The 21,056-nt window shown below is 42.0% G+C and overlaps 1 protein-coding gene across 1 annotated transcript in view; it reads left to right on the top strand.

Annotated features, from left to right (window-relative positions):
- Window positions 1-6,857: 6,857 nt before the first annotated feature.
- Window positions 6,858-21,056, top strand: part of LOC139478585 (regulator of G-protein signaling rgs-2-like) — a 123,243-nt gene continuing 109,044 nt past the window's right edge. Inside the window, exon 1 of the mRNA XM_071261127.1 lies at window positions 6,858-7,156. The gene's annotated coding sequence lies outside the window, so the exon portion shown is untranslated. The remainder of the gene's footprint in view (window positions 7,157-21,056) is intronic.

Below are 21,056 nucleotides of genomic sequence, written 5' to 3'. Positions count from 1 at the left end.
AGATCCCGTGACAAGAAAAAGGTCATACGGTTTGATTGTCATTACAATCAGCGGAACACAATGTAGGGAGGCAATTACCTGAGTAGATGAGGATAGCCCATTACCTTTACTCCATCATAAACAAAGCACGATTAACAAGATTTGTTGGTGGAATTAGTGCTAATTAGGAAGAATGGACTCGCGTGTCGTAGAACCATGATTAAACATGAGAGCAGCCATTCAGAACATATTCATGCAATTATTTAAAACAATACTCAGAGTATGTCCCTTAATTAATACATTCTGCTAAATAAAGTCCAAAAATACCAAGAAATCTCCATCATACTATCGCATACTATTGCAATATTTATATCACTATTATAACCGAGCAAAAGAGAGTGTACACTTAAAAACTGGATTTGACCAATTCATTGCAAACGTTATCAGAACGTTACTGGGCTGAAAACAGTCGCCCGAACACTGCAGACATACGGCTAAAGACACAACTATGATACCCGTATCAAACACATCACCAGCGAAGAGCCGTTTATTGTTTGTTGCACTTTAAGCCTCCCTCAAACAATTATTTCAATTTTATCGCATTAGTACAACTGCACCAGATATTCACTTCTACCAAAGATACATGATGTATATTCGCCTGATGTTATGATCGTGGGTCGAACCCAAGATTTGCCTTGACCAGGATGATTGGTTTGACAGCACAATGCCTGTGTTCATGCGTTCAAGTAAACCTAATACTTCTACTTCACTTCAGGCTTTGCTGCCACATTTAACACACCGTGATATATCAGAAATACTGTTCAAAGCGGTGTTAAAGCCAGTAACTTGCACATAGTGTGTATTGTATCATATACCCTATTTATGCAGTTATTACTCAGCGGCCAAAGTGTTTGTGGTCACACATACTGTCAGCTGTACAAATTCGGAACACAATCATGACCCAAACAAAGCTTCCCACACACGTTTTAAACTCAGTTACTTCCCAAACACGTGTTGATCTCAGTTACTTCCCAAACACATGTTAATCTCAGTTACTTCCAAAACACGTGTTGATCTCATAATCAGTTACTTCCCAAACACGTGTTGATCTCAGTTACTTCCCAAACACATGTTAATCTCAGTTACTTCCCAAACACGTGTTGATCTCATGATCAGTTACTTCCCAAACACGTGTTGATCTCAGTTACTTCCCAAACACATGTTAATCTCAGTTACTTCCAAAACACGTGTTGATCTCATAATCAGTTACTTCCCAAACACGTGTTGATCTCAGTTACTTCCCAAACACATGTTAATCTCAGTTACTTCCCAAACACGTGTTGATCTCATGATCAGTTACTTCCCAAACACGTGTTGATCTCAGTTACTTCCCAAACACATGTTAATCTCAGTTACTTCCAAAACACGTGTTGATCTCATAATCAGTTACTTCCCAAACACGTGTTGATCTCAGTTACTTCCCAAACACATGTTAATCTCAGTTACTTCCCAAACACGTGTTGATCTCATGATCAGTTACTTCCCAAACACGTGTTGATCTCAGTTACTTCCCAAACACATGTTAATCTCAGTTAATTCCTAAACACGTGTTAATCTCAATTACTTCCTAAACACGTGATGATCTCAATTACTTCCCAAACACGTGTTGATCTCAATTACTTCCCAAACACGTATAAATCTCAATTACTTCCCAAACACGTGATGATCTCAGTTACTTCCCAAAACACGTGTTGATCTCAGTTACTTCCCAAACACCTGTTAATCTCAGTTACGTCCCAAATACGTGTTAATCTCAGTTACTTCCCAAATACGTGTTAATCTCAGCTACTTCTCGAACGCCTGTTAATCTCAGTAACTTTCCAAACACGTGTTGAATTCGGTTACTACCCAAAACGCGTGTTAATCTCAGTTACGTCCCAAACACGTGTTAATCTCAATTACTTCCCAAACACGTTATAATCTCAGTTACGTCCCAAAATACGTGTTCATCTCAATTACTTCCCAAACACGTGTTAATCTCAGTTACTTCCAAAATACCTGTTAATCTCAGTTACTTCCCAAACACCTGTTAATCTCAGTTACTTCCCAAACACGTGTTAATCTCAGTTACTTCCCAAATACATGTTAATCTCAGTTAATTCCCAAACACGTGTTAATCTCAGTTACTTCCCAAACATCTGTTAATCTCAGTTACTTCCCACACACCTGTTAATCTAAGTTACTTCCCAAACACGTGTTAATCTCAGTTACTTCCCAAACATATGTTAATCTCAGTTACTTCCCAAACACGTGATAATCTCAGTTACTTCCCAAATACCTGTTAATCTCAGTTGCTTCCCAAACACCTGTTAATCTCAGTTACTTCCCAAACACGTGTTAATCTCAGTTACTTCCCAAATACCTGTTAATCTCAGTTACTTCCCAAACATGTATTAATCTCAGTTACTTCCCAAACACCTGTTAATCTAAGTTACTTCCCAAACACGTGTTAATCTCAGTTACTTCCCAAACACGTGTTAATCTCAATTACTTCCCAAACACGTGTTAATCTCAGTTAATTCCCAAACACGTATTAATCTCAGTTAATTCCCAAACATCTGTTAATCTCAGTTACTTCCCAAACACGTATTAATCTCAGTTACTTCCCTCACACCTGTTAATCTCAGTTACTTCCCAAACACCTGTTAATCTAAGTTACTTCCCAAACATCCTTTAATCTCAGTTACTTACGAAACACGTGTTGAATTCGGTAACTTCCCAAACACGTGATAATCTCAGTTACTTCCCAAATACCTGTTGATCTCAGTTACTTCCAAAACACGTGTTAATCTCAGTTAATTCTCAAACACGTGTTAAAATCAGTTACTTCCCAAACACGTGTTAATCTCAGTTAATTCTCAAACACGTGTTAATCTCAGTTACTTCCCAAATGCGTGTTAATGTCAGTTACGTCCCAAAAACGTGTTCATCTCAGTTACTTCCAAAACACGTGTTAATCTCAGTTAATTCTCAAACACGTATTCATCTCAGTTACTTCCCACACACGTGTTCATCTCAGTTACTTCCCAAACACCTGTTCATCTCAGTTATGTGTATTATGCAGAATGGAAATTCGTTATATTGGTGGAACAGAGCGAGACTATCAACAATTATTTTACTTAATAATATCCCATGACATAATGTTGATATATATCTCCGGTGTAATCTTCAGTAATAAGCGCAAATGTATTGAAACCAAAAAGTCGTCATGTGGAAAGACCAACAAAGCAATGCACTATCCAGATCAAGATATGTTAATCTCTTAATACAATGCCAGTTTCAATTGATTTGATGCACTCGTTGGCCCCATCCTACCCGGCTCTAAAATATGGGGGTTTGAAAATATATCTAAAATTAAAAGTTTGATATGACTGTTAAAAGCTCTTGATTAATTTGAGTGTGGATGGGTGGTGGTAACTTGGTAACTAAACACGTTAAGGGTCTATCGTAGTTATCAAATATACTTTCATTGTCTGCTTCCTGTATGAGAGAAATACTATAAGTCACACAGCAACAATACATTTATGAAAACAAAGATTTTTTAAACTTCGCTGGGATACGCATCCTCCATCCTCTGGGCATCTGTCCTTCCGCTAGCATCTGTATTTCAGAGACTGTTGTCGTCACAAGTGTCAATTGTCCTAGTCACAATTTTATTTTTAAGTTGTACATTTTATGTTAATATTGTGCTAAATTCGTTGTAAGTCCTGGTGGAAACATGTTTAAAATCTAAACATGTTTTAACGTGTTTAAATTCCGAACATGTTTATATTATGGGGATCTTGTGTTAAGGTGATGCTGAGGCTGTTAGACGATAGCTGATATAATGTGTTTAGACCTAAATGCGTTTAGATAGAACACATTAAATTTGCATTCCTTTTATGATGAAAACACATTCCTAATCAAGTGTTGATCTAAACATGTCTTTTCTGTGTTTACACACTAAACACATTTTTACATTGTAGCATTCCCTCGTCACGCCAAGGCCCCGGGTTCGATCCCCCATATGGGTATAATGTGTGAAAGACTTTTCTGGTGTTCCGCGCCGTGATATTGCTGGATTATAGTTAAAAGTGGCGTAAAACCACACTCACTCAAGAACTCAACATGCACTGTCAGACAGTCAGGTAAATAAACAGATTCTGTTTGAAATGAACTGCAATGATTGACAGCTTTGGGAGGAAAATTCATGATGTCCATTTCCACGCGAAACGGAAAAGTTTTTTTTATCTTTAATCGCGTGACACGCACACGGATACTTCGTTCAAACCCGGATTTTAAACGTTTTAACAAATAATTTGAATAGGATGATAACTTTAGCATTGTTGTTATAATGTGTATGCAACTTAGAAATGCCTTTAATTTGAGGTTATAAAAATAATTCGACAACAATTTCAGTTTTTACAACACATATATTGTTTTCATATACAGTAAACTACGGTTATAACGAACTCAAAGGGACCACTAATTTTAGTTCGTAATAACCGTAGTTCGTTACAAGCATATAAAGCATATATACAACAAATGGCCGGGACAAAAAGATGAGTTCATTATATTGGTCAGTTCGTTATAAGCGTGTTCGTTATAAACGTAGTTTGCATATACTTTGATCCGAGGTATAAGAGAGCAAGTTTCTTGTACATGTAACTCATATGACCCACGTATATCTATAGTTTTGCGATGGTGTATATGTTCAAGGTGGGGAAGGGGCGTCTAAGGCGTCACAAATCGCTCTGCAGGGTTGTGTCCCTTAGGCGGGCCAGAAACCTATGATCGTCAGTTCGAATCCCAGTTTCGTCTTGTTGATTCTAGGTTTGACAGCACCGTGGTCGTGATTTCACCGGTTATAAATTTCTAAAACCTGCATCACTTCGGATTTTCCTCTCAGTTTAAGTTGACACGTCGCGATATAACTAATATGTAGTTCAACCCATGCTTGCCGTAAAAGGCGACTATGCTTGTCGTAAGAGGCGACAAACGGGATCGGATGGTCAGGCTCGCTGACTTGGTTGATGCATGTCATCATCCCGATTGCGTGGATCGATGCTCATGATATTAATCACTGGATTGTCTGGTCCAGACTCGAATATTTACAGACCGCATTCATATAGCTGGAATATTGCTGAGTGCGGCGTTAAACAACAAACCAACCAACCAAAACATAAACTCATTCCAGTATATGGGGAGACTTTATGATCTCTCAGTCCTGGTTGGTTTAGTCACGAAATAAAATCAAAGGCGCTGTTGCCATTGCGACTAATCAGTGACAAGTAAGACGGATGTATCTTTCTTTCTTCTTCATTTCAAGTGTACACTATCCCGGAGTTTATCCTTGATGTCATAGTAGCCTCGAATGACTCATACTCACACATATATTTCTTTATTGATTTTATTCGGGATGTGTAGACTATGTGTTGACATCAAACATTTTACGAAGAGTACCGACGTTAAGTGCTATATACAAAGAAGTGTGATACCTTGGACAGTATTTATAATATGAAATATAGTGTTGTTATGTTCAACACTCAATGTATTTCCATCTAAAATGAAACTGTAATGAATATAAGCTCAAAGCTGCAAGAAGTCCTACGTATTTCATTAATTAATAATTTTTTTCTGAACAAAAAATATTTCATTGTGTTTCAAAGGGTTTTGTTATAAAGTACAGTTCACCTGACATTGGTGTTTATTCTCTACAGTAGTGACATTATGTTGATTATGTTCAGCCAATAGTAATACAACATCTCTCAATAGATATACACAATACAATACAATACAATACTATACAACATATACAAGTCTGCAAAATAACATATATATATATATATATGGGGGGGGGGGGGGGGGGGGGATTAATCATGCTTCCGTCTGTTGTAAAACAAGAAGTTGCCTGGCACAAAATTACATTGTTGCAAGTTTTTAAAATTATTTTTTAAAAATAATAACATATCTCGTTTTGCAGCTTTTGCTGAAAAAAATATCCAGTCCCCATACCAAATGCCAGCCCCCTCATGATGTCATTTGGCCGGTCCCTACGTTATATACTCTGTAGTTAGTGAAAGTATTTTAAGGAAATTGTTTCAAATATCGAATTTCAACACTTTATTACTTGTTTAAACATGATTTTTTCTGTACTGTATGTCATCGTTTTCTTGTTGCTGTATATGTCCGGATGTGTAGAACATACGGATGAATTGAAGTTTGGGTGGTTGGGTAGATCGTGTACCCCTCACCCCCCTCACCCCCCCCCCCCCCCCCGGATCCGCTGAATGGATACATTCTAAATAGGCATTTAGTATTTTTTCGAAACAACAATGATAAAGTAGGCTATCTATCGTTTTACAATAATTAAACATATTGAATATTCATGCAGCTATTTATTATTTTTCCGCACAACAAACACATTCCTCGCTCTGTTAAAGAAAGTAATGAATATCGTTTATTTTAATATTTGAATACAAAAAACAATACACTCATACCATACTTATAAATTGTAAACATCACATGAGGATGGAAAAGGTTTAATCATCCAAACATTCCTGCCACGCGTTTACTCTAGGAAACAAAATTAGGTATTAATTAAAACCAGTAGCAGCCGTCATAAACAGCGGTGACACGACTTCCAACGACCCGCTGGCCGCCCGTCACGAGTGCACGTTTCGCTGGAAGCAACCCACTTGTTCAGAGTTCGATTGACAGTAACACTGGATGCTAGTTATTCGCGTCTCATTATCATAATCAGACCTTGCTGAATCGATGCCGGCGAGCAGAGCCGGGAATTGCCGAGTCCCTCTCGAGTAACCTTGCTGCTTCCTCCCTCGGCTCCGCGAGCGTCAAGACTGCACGCGTTGTAGTCGGCCTCGCTTTCACTCCGAGGTGATTTATGCACAGGTTTTTTCCTATCGAATCTGTATATTTGCTATGTGTTATTTTCCCGACTTAGATTTTCTTGGACTACAGTAAACTTATGTATTGGGTAGATGTACTCAAGCAGCAAAACGAGGGAAGCGAATTGTGAAAGCTGAAGCCACGGTTTTGGATGTATACAGAGGATAGCTAATCATCAAGGCAAGGATGGATTGATCAGCGACCACGGGTCGTAATAGAGGTATACTCGGTAAGTACATTCTACAATACACAAGCCCTCATCGGGGTCATACTCACATATCTGTTGCCATAGCTACCGAGAGAACTATCAATGGAGAACGACAGGTGGCCTAGCATCGTCCATGAAATAACAGCACATTTTCCCCATACAGCTTTGGCCTATATTCCATTAATAATAGCATTTATAATGATAGTGTTGTCAATTCGTTCTGACGTTCCGCCGAAACCGATTCCAGTTCGTCGGGAAAGTGTCCTGATATTATTCGTGTTGTTTGTGCTGTGACTGATGTTGAGGGTTATATTTCATCAACACATGCCGGGACGTTAGACCACAACAACAAGCTGACATACACCATTCGTGCCTAAACACATGGCGTTCACCCATAAGCTTCCTCTTAGGAACAGATGATCGTATAGATCGGAGCAGTAGCAGACGACAGCTTGCCTGCCGATATGGGCTGGCTTAGCAGCCTAAATGGGAATTTGAACCATAACGAGGATGTTGGAATCTTCATGGAGATCTCGATGTATTTTTTCATTCATTCTTCATGTGCAATCAGTACAAGCTTGTCAATGCTTTGGCAAAACCGGTCGATTCCTTCGCATCATGGCCGCTTGCTGGGCATTTCTCGAGGGTAGGAAATCCTGATGACTATATCCAACAACACGCTAGTGGATCTGCCGGTTCCCCGATACCAAGCTACATAACCCACGGTGTCAATAGGGATAAGTTGAATGCAGGGATTTCTGGGCCGAATGGGTATATTGAACCGAGTGATCATTGCGACAGCTCTAGCACATGTGTTGGCGATGTTGAATGATTTCACATCTTTTCATTATGCTAATGTGAGAGCGAGCTAGTTAGCAGTGCTCATTCAGTAACAGTCAATCTGGACAACATCATAACTATACTGCCCCTCCCCCGTGGCGTTTCTGCCCAATTCCCCCCCTGGTGTTCTTAATTGGCGTTGACCTGAGCCATCACCGAGAGAAGATCCCCCGAACACCTGGCGGCCTATTCCTCGGTCAAGGTTGCCATGCAAATGGATGACATAAAGTCGTCCACGAGGCTAGTCCTCTTCATCACCGTTATCAATAACATCAGATAGCAGGTTTGATTTACAAAATGGTCAATCATTTGTAGCGTGGGGGGGCAATGGTGTATAATGTATCAAACGATCGTTTCAGCAGCTGTTTATTAAGACAAACGTTGCTTTGATGTCAAAATCACGTCTATGCTTTTTATCATTGTATATGTCTAACGGTACATTTTCATGTGTAATTTGTTTTATAGGGGAAGTGATTTACTGAATGTTGTATTATTTCTTTCAAGGTTTTAGGACTGAAATGTTATGTTTCAGGGAGAAATATATACGTTGATGTATACACAACCGACCCTTTCGTTTTCAATGGCACGCGCTGAAACAAACAATATCACAATGTCACATACATTAATATGCCCCTGCCCCCGCGTTTGATGGACAGATGTGACATACGACTTGTCATGCATGTAACGACGACCCTGAGACAGATACACCACCGCATATTGACAACGTTCTGCGATGTCATGTCGCAAGCAGATTAACATAGTTGCGAAGATCTGTGTCGATTTCAGGTCCGTCAGCTGTTACCCGGTGCGTGTTTCGACCTTCGTAAATTCAATGATCGCTGGACGTGTATCGGGTCGATTGGACGTGTATTGGGTATTTGTTTAGTTTGTTTGGAAGGGTTATCCACAATTTACGCTGTGGAAAAATTGATATCATCATTGACATGGCGACCTAAATAAATAGATCGGAGGAAAAAGGATTTATGTTTTATCAGCTATTTCTAGATATAATTATCTTCGTTTGTACGTGGTGTACATTGTGCAGTGAGTTGGAGGATTAATTGATCATGTTGACATGGTGTATGCCGGTTATTGATTTGAAGCTAATTAAGGATGAACGTCAGCGTAAACATATTGTCAGAGTGGATAGAGAGAAGTGTGAATAGGTCCCGAGTGTTGACATACATCATGTGAATAGTTCCTGTGTGTAGATAGATATCATGTGAAAAGATCCTGAGGGTTGACAAACATCATGTGAATAGTTCTCGTGTGTAGATATATACCATGTGAATAGATCCCGAGTGTTGACAGACATCATGTGAATAGTTCCTGTGTGTAGATATATACCATGTGAATAAATCCCGAGTGTTGACAGACATCATGTGAATAGTTCCCGTGTGTAGATATATACCATGTGAATAGATCCCGAGTGTTGACAGACATCATGTGAATAGTTCCCGTGTGTAGATATATACCATGTGAATAGATCCCGAGTGTTGACAGACAATATGTGAATAGTTCCTGTGTGTAGATAGATATCATGTGAATAGATCCCGAGTGTTGACAGACATCACGTGAATAGTTCCTGTGTGTAGATAGATATCATGTGAATAGATCCCGATTGTTGACAGACATTATGTGAACAGTTCCTGTGTGTAGATAGATATCATGTGAATAGATCCCGAGTGTTGACAGACATCACGTGAATAGTTCCTGTGTGTAGATAGATATCATGTGAATAGATCCCGAGTGTTGACATACATTATGTGAATAGTTCCTGTGTGTTGATAGACATCATGCGAATACATCCTAGGTATGGTTGAAATAATGTTGTGGATTGATCCCCGATATTGAATACATCATGTGCATTAATCCTCTATAGAGAATGCATCATGTGATTGATCCTTGGTATGGTAAATGTCATGTGAATAGGTCTTGTGTGTTGGTAGACACCATGTTAATAGATCCTTGGCATGGTATACATGATGTGAATAGATTCTTGGTATTGAATATATCCTGGGAATAGATCCTCGATATAGTGGACATAATGTGGTTCAATCCTCGTTATTGAATGCATCGTGTAATAGATTCTCCGTATAGTAGCCATTATGTGAATAGATTCTGCGTGTTGATACACATGTGAATTGATCCTTGGTATGGTAAATATCATGTGAATAGGTCTTGTGCGTTGGTAGACACCATGTAAATAGATCCTCGGTAGGGTAAACACCATGTAAATAGATCCTCGGTAGGGTAGACACCATGTAAATAGATCTTTGGTAGGGTAGACACCATGTAAATAGATCCTTGGTTAGGTAGACACCATGTAAATAGATCTTTGGTAGGGTAGACACCATGTAAATAGATCCTCGGTAGGGTAGACACCATGTAAATAGATCCTCGGTAGGGTAGACACCATATAAATAGATCCTTGGTAGGGTAGACACCATGTAAATAGATCCTTGATAGGGTAGACACCATGGAAATAGATCCTCGGTAGGGTAGACACCATGTAAATAGATCCTCGTTAGGGTAGATATCATGTAAATAGATCCTCGTTAGGGTAGACATCATGTGAATTGATGTGGTATTGAATGCATCATGTGAATGCATCATATATCCTATCTACTGATAGACATGTGAATATGTCCTGTGTACTGGTAGACATGTGGATATATCCTGTGTACTTGTAGACATCATGTGAATATATCCTGTGTAGTGGTAGACATGTGGACATGTCCTGTGTACTGGTAGACATGTGGACATGTTCTGTGTACTGGTAGACATGTGGATATATCCTGTGTACTGGTAGACATCATGTGAATATATCCTGTGTAGTGGTAGACATGTGGACATGTCCTGTGTACTGGTAGACATGTGGATATATCCTGTGTACTGGTAGACATCATGTGAATATATCCTGTGTAGTGGTAGACATGTGGACATGTCCTGTGTAGTGGTAGACATGTGGACATGTCCTGTGTACTGGTAGACATGTGGACATATCCTTTGTACTGGTAGACATGTGAATATGTCCTGTGTACTGATATACATGTGGATATATCCTGTGTATTGGTAGAAATGTAAATATATCCTACACACTGGTAGACATGTGTATATATCCTGTGTACTGGTAGACACAATGTTAATATATCCTGTGTACTGGTAGGCATGTAAATAGTTCCAGTGTCCTGGTAGACTTATGGATATATCCTGTGTACTGGTAGACATGTGAATATGTCCTGTGTACTGGTAGACATGTGAATATATCCTGTGCACTGGTAGACATGTGTATATATCCTGTGTACTGGTAGACATGTGTATATATCCTGTGTACTGGTAGACACCATGTTAATATATCCTGTGTACTTGTAGACATGTAAATAGTTCCAGTGTCCTGGTAGACATGCGAATAGTTCCTGTGGACTGGTAGACATGTGTATATACCCTGTGTACTTTTAGACATGTGAATATCTCCTGTGTACTGGTAGACATGTAAATAGTTCCAGTGTTCTGGTAGACACGTGAATATATCCTGTGTTCTGGTAGATATCATGTGAATATATCCTCGATGTTATAGATATCAAGAGAATGGATTCTGTGTGTTAGTAGACATGTGAATAGATTCTGACGTCATGTGTATAGGCTCTGTGCTGGTAGACATCATGTGAATAGATCTTCTATATGCTAGACATTATGTGAATATATCCTCAGTGTGATAGTCATGGGTGTACATTAAACATCCGAGTGGATGGGCGGCAGTGTGAGTAGATCATCGGAATGGCAGGCATTAGGGACGGGCCATTTGATATTCTGGGGGCGGGGTGGGTTTTGGGGTGAGGGTTGTGGCTGGGATTTTGTTTTGAAATTAGATATTTCAGCTACAATTCCACAAGACCAGGTAGTTTTATATTTAAAACTATGAATATATGTCCTAGATTCTAGTATTTATGGACCATATGTAAATAGATCCTGTGAAGTGGCTGACATCATATGAATACGTCCTCTTTATTGAGGGACCGCAGTGTAATCTTCAGGGGGTTAGTTTATATTTTGAATAGCTTGTCAGTATGGATAAATAGCAATGTGAATATATTCTTAGTGAAAGTTGATTTAGTGATGAATCTTGATGGCAGTGTGACACAAGCAACTTTGACAACGACGGAAACATTGACCCTCTCTATCTCTCTCTCCCTCTCTCTCTTTCTCTTTCTCTCTGGGGGCACGGGTGGCCCAGTCGTCTAAGGCGCCGCGATTAGCTGTGCAGAGTTGCGTCCCTTGGGTATGCCAGAAACCTATGATTGTGGGTTCGCAACCAGGCTCGCCCCGATTATGTTTCTAGGTTTGTCAGCACCATACCCGTGCTCGTGGGTTTCACCGAAGTGGTAAACGTCTGACACCTGCATCAATTCGGGCTTTCCTCCCACATTATGCTGACACGCCGTGATATAACTGGAATACTGTTAAAAGCGGCGTTAACCCAACTCACTCACTCCATCACCCCCTCTTCCTGCGACGCCCGACCCCCACATTACCCCCAACGCATGCCCCATATGACAGGCAAGCGCCACAAGCATAACTTGCACAAAACCCACACACTTCCAGTATTGATTTTCCAGGATTATGTTTTACTATGCATATCAATTTATTGATATACGCTTTAATCCAGTCCTAAACAGTGACAAGGTGACACGTGTGCGAAGTCCGCTAGACACGAGGACACCATGTATACCAGAGTTCCTCCCCGAGAGTACAATCCGGAGGGTGTTGTTCAAGTCATTGATTTGAATGATTTTATTATACCTGGTATATACATGTTTTTTTCACATTTTACAGAAGAAATTCAAGGAACACCTTGTGTTTCGGAAGCTGAGGAACTCTCAAATACGTTAGTTCCAACCACCCGTGGGATTAGAATTGGGTTCGGTATCGGACTATCATTATCGTGTATATCTCCATCACACAGCCTCAATCTTCTACCTGTCTCTACATAATCCATCTGTTTCTCCATCTATCACCTGTCTCTCCATCACACACACCTGTCTCTCCATCACACACCCGTCTCTCAATCTACTACCTGTCTCTGCATCATCCATCTGTCTCTCCACCAACCCACCTGTATTTCCACTCACACCTGTCACTGCATCTATCACCTGTTACTCAATCTACCACCAGTACTCTCCATCTACCACCTGTCCCTCCATCACCCACCTGTCTCCCCATAGAACACATGTCTCTCCACCTATCACCTGTCTCTCAATCTAGCATCTGTCTCTCCATCTATCACCTGTCTCTCATCTATCACCTGTCTCTCCATCACCAACCTGTCTCTCATCTATCATCCATCTCTCATCTGTCACCTGTCTCTCATCTATCATCTGTCTCTCCATCTATCACCTGTCTCTCCATCACCCACCTGTCTCTCCATCTATCACCTGTCTCTCCATCACCCACCTGTCTCTCCATCCATCACCCACCTGTCTCTCCATCTATCACCTGTCTCTCCATCTACCACCTGTCTCTCCATCTATCACCTGTCTCTCCATCTATCACCTGTCTCTCCATCACCATCGCTGTCTCTCGTCTATCATCCGTCTCTCATCTATCTCCTGTCTGTACATCTATCAACTGTCACTCCATCACCCACCTGTCTCTCTATCTATCACCCGTCTTTCCATCACCCACCTGTCTCTCCATCTATCACCTATCTCTCCATCACCCACCTGTCTCTCCATCTATCACCTGTCTTTCCATCACCTCCCTGTCTCTCAATCCATCACCTACCTCTCCATCTAATACCTGTCTCTCATCTATCACCTGTCCCTCCATCTACCTCCTGTCTCTCCATAGAACACCTGTCTCTACACTTATCACCTGTTTCTCCATCTATCACCTGTCTCTCCATCTACCACCTGTCTCTCATCTATCACCTGTCTCTCCATCTAATACCTGTCTCTCCATCTATCACCTGTCTTTCCATCACCCCCCTGTCTCTCAATCCATCACCTACCTCTCCATCTAATACCTGTCTCTCATCTATCACCTGTCCCTCCATCTACCTCCTGTCTCTCCATAGAACACCTGTCTCTACACTTATCGCCTGTTTCTCCATCTATCACCTGTCTCTCCATCTACCACCTGTCTCTCATCTATCACCTGTCTCTCCATCTAATACCTGTCTCTCATCTATCACCACTTATCGCCTGTTTCTCCATCGATCACCTGTCTCTCCATCTGTCACCCATCTCTCCATCTATCACCTGTCCCTCCATAGAACACCTGTCTCTCCACCTATCACCTGTCTCTCCATCACCCACCTGTCTCTCCTTCTATCACCTGACTCTCAATCTATCACCTGTCTCCCCATCTATCACCTGTCTCTCCATCTATCACCTGTCTCTCCATCTATCACCTGTCTTTCCATCACCCACCTGTCTCTCCATCTATCACCTATCTCTCCATCACCCACCTGTCTCTCCATCTATCACATGTCTCTCCATCTAATACCTGTCTCTCATCTATCACCTGTCCCTCCAGCTACCTCCTGTCTCTCCATAGAACACCTGTCTCTATACTTATCGCCTGTTTCTCCATCTATCACCTGTCTCTCCATCTATCACCCGTCTCTCCATCTTTGACCCGTCTCTCCATCTATCACCTGTCCCTCCATAGAACACCTGTCTCTCCACCTATCACCTGTCTCTCCATCACCCACCTGTCTCTCAATCACCAAACTCTCACCAGTAGTCTCCATCTATCACCTGTCTCTCCATCTATCACCTGTCTCTCAATCTATCACCTGTCTCTCAATCTATCACCTGTCTCTCCATCATCCGTCTGTCTCTTCATCTATCACCTGTCTCTAATTTATCACCCGTCTCTCCATCTATCACCTGCCTCTCCATCACCCTCCTGTCTTTTAATCACCAAACTCTCACCAGTAGTCTCCATCTATCACCTGTCTCTCAATCTAACGCCTGTCTCTCCACCTATCACCTGTCTCTCCATCACCCATCTGTCTCTCAATCTATCACCTGTCTCTCCATCATCCGTCTGTCTCTTCATCTATCACCTGTCTCTAATTTATCACCCGTCTCTCCATCTATCACCTGCCTCTCCATCACCCTCCTGTCTCTCAATCACCAAACTCTCACCAGTAGTCTCCATCTATCACCTGTCTCTCAATCTAACGCCTGTCTGTCCATCTATCACCTGTCTCTCAATCACCCACTTGTCTCTCCATCTAACACCTGTCTCTCAACCTATCACCTGCCTCTCGTCTATCACCTCGCCTCTCCATCATCCACCCATCTCTCACCTGTCTTTCCATCACCCACCTGTCTCTCCATCTATCACCCGTCTCTCCATCTATCACCTGTCTCTCCATCTATCACCTATCTCTCGTCTATCACCTGTCTCTCATCTATCACCTGTCTCTCATCTATCACCTGTCTCTCGTCTATCACCTGTCTCTCCATCATCCACTTGTCTCTGTATCTATCACCTGTCTCTCATCTATCACCTGTCTCTCATCTATCACGTCTCTCCATCACCCACTTGTCTCTGTATCTATCACCTGTCTCTCATCTATCACCTGTCTCTCCATCACCCACTTGTCTCTGTGTCTATCACCTGTCTCTCCATCACCCGCCTGTCTCTTCATCTATCACCTGTCTCTCATCTATCACCTGTCTCTCCATCACCCGCCAGTACTCTCCATCTATCACCTGTCTCTCCATCACCCGCCTGTCTCTTCATCTATCACCTGTCTCTCCATCTATCACCTGTCTCTAATTTATCACCCGTCTCTCCATCTATCACCTGCCTCTCCATCACCCTCCTGTCTCTCAATCACCAAGCTCTCACCAGTAGTCTCCATCTATCACATGTCTCTCCATCTAACATACATATCTCCATCACCCAACTGTGTCTAATCTATCACCCGTCTCTCCATCTAACACCTGTCTCTACATCTATCACCTGTCTCTCCATCTAACACCTGTATCTCCATCTGTCACCGTCTCTCCATCTACCACCTATCTCTCCATCTACCACCTGTCTCTCCATCTATCATCTATCTCTCCATCTACCACCTGTGTCTACATCTATCACCTGTCTCTCCATCTAACACCCGTATCTCCATCTGTCACCAGTCTCTCCATCACCCACCTGTCTCTCATCTACCACCTATCTCTCCATCTACCACCTGTCTCTCCATCTCTCTCACCTATTACCTGTCTCTCAATCATCCACTTGTCTCTCCATCTGTCACCAGTCTCTCCATCACCCACCTGTCTCTCCATCTACCACCTATCTCTCATCTACCACCTGTCTCTCCATCTCTCTCACCTATTACCTGTCTCTCAATCATCAACTTATCTCTCCATCTGTCACCAGTCTCTCCATCACCCACCTGTCTCTCCATCTACCACCTATCTCTCCATCCACCTATATGTCTATCTATCCACCCGTCTATCATCTATCACCTGTAACTCAATCTACCACCAGTACTCTCTATCTATCAGCCGAATCTCCATCTACCACCTGTCTCTCCATCTATGAGCTGTCTCTCCTTCATCCACCTATCTCTCCATCCACCCATGTCTCTCCTTCTAACCGCCTCCCCCTCCCTACTCTACCCACCTCTCTCCGTTTAGTCTCATTTCTCACACATTTAGCCACACGTCTTTGCCGGAGTTGTAACAGTGAGCGCAGTGGCGTAGTCTTCATATTAACATTGGCGTCAACGGAGCTCGTTTCGTCATCACCGTTTCTCGTTCAGACATAAACATCGTGTGGAATGTATGTCGGTGCACGCCCATCTACTAGCGAACTGGACGCAGAGTACAGACGCTTTTTTTCGCTTGCGAGAGAAGAAATGGGATCTCATGTTGCATGTGCACATCGCGCTGGACCCCCCTGGCACGACAACAGATCTCTGCGCCATTTGAATGGAAACAAAATGACATTTAAAAATGCGAAGTCTTATTTCCTGGCGAAATATTAAATTACAAATTTGTTTGGTAGAATAGGTTTTAAGCTGATACATAATATATATTCCACAAAATACACGCGAAGGTGTATTTTCAAGCGTGTTTGAAAGATTTATGAGTGGTATATTGATGTTTGTTATAAAATCGTCTTCAGGAAATCAATTAGATTCTCATATGGGTTAATGTTCGCGCCAGCTGCAGAATCAGCCATAGTTAAGAAAGTGACAGTAAGTGAGTATGGTTTTACGCCGCTTTTAGCAATATTCCAGCAATATCACGGCGGGGGACACAAGAAATGGGCTTCACACATTGTACCCATGTCGGGAATCGAACCCGGGTCTTCGGCGTGACGAGCGAACGCTTTAACCACTAGGCTACCCGACCGTATAACGCAATCCAGCCATGGACCATTCTTATGACACTAATTATTCGCCTAATTCTCACCATCTCCACTCCCAAGTTTTCCATTCACATTCAAGATCTTCCCATATTTGCATTTAACCTGTAAGACAACACATATACTAGTATACTTTTTATAGAAAACCATCGCGGTGGGGAGGACTAGTGGTTAAAGCGTTCGCTCGTCACTCCGAAGGACCGGGTTCGATTCCCCACATGGGTACAATGTGTGAAGCCAATATCAGGTATCCAGTGCCGTGATATTGCGGAAGTATTGCCTAAAGCTCCTTCGCCCACTCGCTCGCCAAAACCATCGATTTCTACAATTAACTTTTATACTGACCGAGACATATCAATTACACCACCACCGACATGCACTTGGTAACCTATAAAACCACCGATACATATTCGACTCGGGGGGTTTGGTTTAAAAACACCGAGGAAGGTAATTCTTAACGACAACGGTATTAACAGCCACGGACCGGTGTCCATATTGTAGTACTCGATCATTCGCCTTATCCGTCATCGGCATAGCTAAACTCGAGTCGTCTCTAGACAGACTTCCTCTCTTTGCATTACGTACCTAAGTGACTCCTCGTTTCCGCTCCCGGTCGAATAGATGGCCATTGTTCCATTCACACATATTTTGAATACATCGCTTTGGATGAACGCCCACGTGTTCTGTCGACGAATCATCAATGATTATGGGGCACCAAAGGTCGCGTGTCCGAAAACGATCAATGACCTTCAAATTGTCGACTGGGAAAGGTGTGTATAGCGTATAAGAAATGACGAGCGTCTAACAGGTGTTTGATCTTGGTCGAAACATTTTGCTATTCATTTAGACGATTATATTAATCCATGTGTGCCTCGGATCTGTTATGTGAGGTGAGGGGAAATGTTTTAACCCCACTCAGACACAGTTTACTGACTTCGAGCTGACCAGTGCTTGTTTTGTCCCCTTCATGCCGAACGCGGTCGGTCGGGTAGCCTAGTGGTTAAAGCGTTCGCTCGAGCTCGTCACGCCGAAGACCCGGGTTCGATTCCCGACATGGGTGCAATATGTGAAGCCCATTTCTGGAGTCCCCCGCCGTGATATTGCTGGAATATTGCTAAAAGCGGCGCAAAACCGTACTCACTCACTCATGCCGAACGCCAGGCAGGGAAACAACAAGTGCCATCTGTTAACGTCTTTTGGTATAACGCGGTCAGGGGATCGAACCCCCGACGCGGCCAGGGGGTCGAAACACTTCGCTCTCTGGGTAGTCGCTCAGGTGCGTCATCCTTTATGAGTCTCGATGTTTGGTGAGGTTGGTGAGAAATGACCTATTCCAAAGAATTTTGTAGGTATCATTTTCCATGCCACCCTCTATATACTCTGGCCGTACCATGGATGGACCTCTGTGTCAAAACTACAAGCATGGCAAAGACGGTAATAAAATAATCGAGCTACACCATCATATCGCTTAAGATACTGACCCTGATCCACTGACACTGTGTTGTTAAATACATTACACAATCTACATTTCATATTTACATTTTCATGCTAAATTACACATTGACGGTTTCGAGTGGGAAGTGACTGGTCCTGAGCAGCAAACAGAAAGCCTTCTGTTTCACTTTTCAGGCCAGCCGACCTCATCCAAGCGAAAGGACTCTCCGGGTTGCGGACCCTCTAAACACACTGCACATAACCTCGATGCAGTGGTCGTTCAGATAGCCTCTCCTTGAAAAACTGAGTCTGGGCCGATTTGATATGGCACTTCACTTTTTTTTACACTCATTTCTGTACCGTCCAGCAGTACAGAACCATCAACAAATAACAACAGTCCGTCATCTCACATAGCACAACAGTCCGTCATCTCTCTCAGCACAACACCCTGCTTTCACTCTCTGCACAACAGTCCTCTGTCTTTCTTGATATCAGCACAACAGACCGCCATCTCTTTTAGTATAACGTCATCTCTCTCATGAACGACTGCCTCAGTGGCAACGCATTCCTCGTATACCTGGTGCCGACATCCTTAATTCATGGTTGCAGCGATGCTGGGTTGTGTATGTGTGTCAGTAGGGACAGACGAGCCGACTTCCTATGTGTATATACACACGCCAAGCTCGACATGGCACAGGCGGGGGAATAAACCACGCATCCTCCCCTCTGGGAGTGGGCCTCTTGGACGCGTTAAGCCCTGTCTTGGAGTCTTGATACAAAGAAATTCAAATCTGTCTCTCACACCCAGATTGCTTCAGCTCCAGGGAATTAAGCAATTGTTCTAGGATCCATTTCGGTGTTATTATTTTATTTTGTAGATGCATTTTTAAAACGAAGATGAATGTTAGTGAGAGTAATCAAGGGACTGGGGCTAGTAGGGTTGGGGAGACCAGTTGACTGGAGACAAGAGGCTAACATTCTGGGTATCAGTGACAAGTTGCCACATTTAGGTGACTGATGACAAGATGCTACATTGAGGTGACTGGTGACAAGTTACTACATTTATGTGACTGTAACAAGTTACTACATTCAGGTGACTGGTGACAAGTTACTACATTTACATGACAAGTTACTACATTTAGGTGACTGTTGACAAGTTACTACATTCAAGTAACTAGTGACAAGTTACTAAAATCAGGTGACCAGCGACAAGTTACTACATTCAGGTGACAAGTTACTACACTTAGGTGACTGGTGACAAGTTACTACATTTATGTGACTGTAACAAGTTACTACATTCAGGTGACTGGTGACAAGTTACTACATTTACATGACAAGTTACTACATTTAGGTGACTGTTGACAAGTTACTACATTCAAGTGACTAGTGACAAGTTACTAAAATCAGGTGACCAGCGACAAGTTACTACATTCAGGTGACAAGTTACTACACTTAGGTGACTGGTGACAAGTTACTACAATTAGCTGACTAATGGAGAAGTGACTAGTGTTGGTTGGTTGGTGTGTTGTTTTACGCCGCACTCAGCAATATTCCAGCTATCTGACGGCGGTCTGTAAATAATCTGGTCTGGACCAGACAATCCAGTGATTGATGTCATGAGCATCGATACACGCAATTGGGATCGATGGCATGCTTCAATCATGTCAGCGAGCCTGACCACCCGATCCCGTTAGTCGCCTCCTACGACAAGAATGGGTTGCTAAAGACCTATACTACCCCGGATCTTCACGGGTCAGGTGACTAGTGACACGTTACTACATTCAAGTGACAAGTTACAACATTCAGGTGACTGGTGACAAGTTACTACATTCAGGTGACAAATTACTACATTCAGGTGACTGGTGACAAGTTACTGCAATCAGGTGAACTAGTTAGTATTCGATCCCTGACAAACAACCAGTATTCATGGAACTTAGTATTCAGAATTGATGTTGAATGTACAGCGTCATTTTGTATTTGAATATATAAATAGTTTTTAACCTTTTTAATTTTTAATTCACGATATTTAACAATCCACTGTCATTATGAAGACGTTTGTTATCAATTTAAAAAACAACAACTTAATATATCCACGTGTTACTAGTTACGCTAAAGTACTGATATAAGAAAGATACTAAGATGAGTAGAATAATCTTTAGATTGTGACATTATTAGGACGCATTGCTTGTACTTGGAGCTACTATTACAGTGGACGAGTTCAAAGAGCTTCACGTTAAGCTTCAGGTGCAGATCAATA

This window comes from Haliotis cracherodii, unplaced genomic scaffold (genome assembly GCF_022045235.1).
Source record: "Haliotis cracherodii isolate W230 unplaced genomic scaffold, xgHalCrac1.p SCAF_4, whole genome shotgun sequence".
Lineage (NCBI taxonomy): Eukaryota > Metazoa > Mollusca > Gastropoda > Lepetellida > Haliotidae > Haliotis > Haliotis cracherodii.
Note: the sequence above shows the minus strand (reverse complement) of the source record. Positions and strands in the feature narration are given on the sequence as shown.